Genomic DNA, 3,849 nt, shown 5'->3' with positions numbered 1-3,849 from the left:
CACACACACACACACACACACACACACGCACGCACGCACGCTTGCACACATACACACACACACACACACGCATATTAGGGGAAAGATCTATCCTGTTGCTACAGTGCTGCAGTGCTGAGTAGCACTATAAGAAAAAGGGAGAGGGGAAGAGAGGGAGATATCTGGCAAGGACCCCACACCGCAAAAAATGGACTGCAGAAGGCCAAAAACTTCAAAATCAACCAGTTTATTACTCAACAGACCATAATAAGAGTATTAGCTGAAATATTTTAAGTTATTAATAACTGCAAAAAATGAGCATCTGTTGCAGCAAATGAAAACAGGCGATGCTTGTTTTTCATCCAGTAATCACTCTATCCCCACTGCTCCCATTACCCCTACCCCTGTGGCTGCTGCAAGAAGTGAGGTGTCAGCACATTTCAGTCAGCTATAGGCTCACTTCATGCCTGCCTGTTGAGGTGCGGGCTAATGCCCTTTGCCAAAGGTGCCATATGGTGAGTGTTTTATTGCATTTGGGAATTGAGAGGGAATAATTGTCCTGGAGGAATAATTAAGAAATGGATTTTAACTGTAAAGTTCTCTGCAGCACAAATATCTAACTTCTCTGAATATATTCTGGGCAGGTCTTTTTTTTTTTTTCTTCCTTACCTCCTGCTGCTTTTTAAAGCCTCCAACACCTTTTGGAAAAGATAATGAGCTCTGTCAAGAAGCAAAAAGAGACTGCTCCTTTTTGCTCCCCCATACCTCCAACTCCAAAAGTAAGCTTTTGCCTTCTTCTCCTCTTCATTATAATCAACAGCAGAGTGTCCCACATTCTTTGCTGCCGAGCAGAACATGCCCTCAGAGACAGTCAATATTGCAGCTTATAACCTATAACTCTAAGCTCCACCCCAGAAAGGAAAAGTTTTCCCTTTGAAGATTTTCATCACTATGGTAATCAGCTGATCAGAAGGTGTTATGCCAACTTCTTGTTATGCAAATATTTGATTTACATGCAAAACCTCTGGATTAAAAGTTTAATTTGTTCTTGAGTTTTTGCTTGGAGTCTGACTGCCATCAATAGCTCATTGCAGAAAGGAAATGTACCATTTATCATTTATTGCAAAGAGGAAATTACAGTTAGATGAAGAAGAATTACTGAGATAGTCTGATCACTAAATGTAATACTCACTTTAGGAAAAAATAACCCTACAATGAATTGAAGTTTAAGTCTTTAAATGTATGGACATTTTTAAAGCAAACAGTTGCTCTCATCAGGTGTGAGGAGAGTTTTTATTTTTTTCCAGAACAGGGAAGGATGTGCAAGTCAAATGATGGAAGAAAATGTTATGGGCAGTAAAAAACTTCCCTTTCCAGCATGACGAGAACTTTAAACATACAGTCACAGCTTGACAATAGAATACTTTCAAATCTGAATCTAATGGAGAATTTGTGCTAAGACTTGGAACTAATTCTCACAAGTACTCTCCATCTGACTGAGCAAAAATGTTGCTTGTCTGGATGGATAAAGCTGGTAAGGGTACAGCCCCAAGGACTTGCTACAATATCAAAACCAGATTTACTTTTTTTATTATGCACTACTTTGCATCCATCGCAAAATATTCCAATTAAATTCATCGAAGTGTTTTGTTGAATCCTGAGAAACTGTGAAAAGTTCAAAGTCTGTGAACACGCTGCAAAGGACTGTAATTTCTATACGAATTGGTCATTTGTTGAATACGTTGTCTGAGGAGAGCTTTAAAAGATCATTTCTCAGTCTAAATTTTTACAATAGCCATTTCAGTCCTTTTGGGAAAAAGGCACACAGCCAACCTTCATGCACACAGTAGGCTCTTTTGAGAGCTTAGAGTTGTTTTTTTTTTTTCCTCCTTCGCCCCCAGCTTAGGCCCGTTATCGTCACTGTCAGGGCAAAGCACATTACTTCAAACTCATGCAGGAGCTGCTTGAGGCTCACTGTGTTCCTCAGCGCAAAATAAGAGGAAGAAAAGTTCAAGAGGAGTTTGGCACATCCGGCAAGATGGGACCATGTCAAATCCACTGAAGGCTGTTCCAGGCATTTGGGTCTGTTGTTGTCACAACTAATATTGTGTGGTCGCTCTATCCTTGGCTTGTGGGTTTCTCTGTACAGAAATGTGCAGCATTTGCCTTGACATGCAGTCTGTTTATTTAGAATGTCAGGGAATTGGAGACGAACTGTGAAGCTGCAACAGCAGATCTTGAGGGACAGGTTTTGTGTGGGGCTCTGTGAGATAATATCTCTATCTCACAGTCACTTAAATGCCCATGTTGTGGATGAGTGTATTATTACTTATCATGACAGATAACTTACTTTGGCTTTTGAAAGCAAAAGCCAAAGCATAAAAAAAAAATCATTTTATGCAGAAATGTATTTATTTGCTTCTCACATTTTAAGCAATGAATGCATTTCATTCATAATTATCCATGTAGACTACACACATGAATGAGAAAAGTAAGTATTTTATATAATTAATTTTTCTCCAATTATCTATTTTGACTGTCCATTCAGGCTTCATGAAGAGCTATAATCCTTCAGGCAGCCCTATGGGCACATGTCTATGGACCCACAGCTACAAGGAAAATGTCACAAAGGCAGAAAGAGCACACTATCATTTCTTTTCATTAGTCCTTTAAACAAAGTCAATTCAGGATCTGATTGGACAAGTACTCATGGATCCATATTTTATTTTAAAACTTTGCCATCACCATCAAGAAAAAAGTCTTTGAAGAATTTGGAGTTAATATGAGTTACAACCCATTTCAATTTCCCTTTGGGATCAATAAAGTATTTTTGAATTTGACTTTGATCTGAATTAAAATGTTTAAAAAGTTAGCCTCCTAAAAAAATCAGAGAAATGCTGCGTGTTTCTTAACTCATTTGATTGAATTCAGGAAGGCATCTACTTAATGCATCATTTAATAGATTGTGATTTGGAATATGAACTTTGAACTATTAGATAGTGACTAAAAGTATTCATACAGTAAAAGTATATTATAAAACTAAGCATTAAAATAAATGAGGGGAAAATACAATTTTCTGGCAAACTAGGGTAGACTCAATGTGAACATAATATCTAACTTCAGATGGAAGTCATTTTTATGGAATTAAATACAATGCAATTGGTTCTATTTTCTTGCACACATTTTGCACCTGTTCCACATTAATTTTTTCAGCTATTACAAGGTGGATTGAAAAACTATGATAATTTATGTTTGAATTTCTGCTTCTGTTCTTGAGTGTGGTTGGAGTTCTTATTTACCTGTTCTCCAAGTTGCAGATCTGCCTCCTGGGGGCATAATTTGGGCATTGTTTTGCAGTCACCTGGGGGTAATCTCCTAATCCATCTCTAAGAACATAAGGCACTGTCTGATAACCACTCAACACCTGATGGTCAACTGTACTGGTAAGATATCAAGTGTAATGCTAACCTTATCTAATGCAGAAGGTTCCAACGTATTCCTGTTCTCCGATTATGATTCAGACCCTTTGAGCAACCTTTACATCATAAGCTTCAGACCCAAGAGGCCTACCTTTCTGAACCACATTGAGATTCTTCACAGAACTTCCTGGGCAACTTCTGAGTTCCCATAGTTGTCTCCCGGAGCTTCTTTGTCCTTAAATCCTTTGACTGGGCCAACCAAGTCCAGAGTATGTTTACTAAATATTTAACATATTTAAATTGTATCCTCTCTCTGTAGTTATATCTGCTTAAGACACATAAATATGTCGTGTTATATTGTGATGTACTGTGAGAACAAAAAATAAATAATTGTACTTTCTTGCTCATTCCATCTTGAAGCCATTCTTGCTTTGCATATGTTCCTCACTTC

The 3,849-nt window shown here is 37.9% G+C and overlaps 1 long non-coding RNA gene across 1 annotated transcript; it reads left to right on the top strand.

Moving 5' to 3' along the window:
* Positions 1-434: 434 nt before the first annotated feature.
* LOC107837410 (uncharacterized) lies at positions 435-3,416 on the top strand. Its single transcript, XR_001663431.1, has 3 exons — positions 435-494; positions 624-758; positions 3,291-3,416. It is a non-coding gene; the product is annotated as an uncharacterized LOC107837410 (long non-coding RNA).
* The last annotated feature ends 433 nt before the right edge of the window (positions 3,417-3,849 follow it).

The sequence above is a fragment of the Poecilia formosa genome, unplaced genomic scaffold (assembly GCF_000485575.1).
Source record: "Poecilia formosa unplaced genomic scaffold, Poecilia_formosa-5.1.2 Scaffold141, whole genome shotgun sequence".
In the NCBI taxonomy this organism is placed as follows: domain Eukaryota; kingdom Metazoa; phylum Chordata; class Actinopteri; order Cyprinodontiformes; family Poeciliidae; genus Poecilia; species Poecilia formosa.
This window is presented reverse-complemented; position numbering and strand designations above follow the sequence as displayed.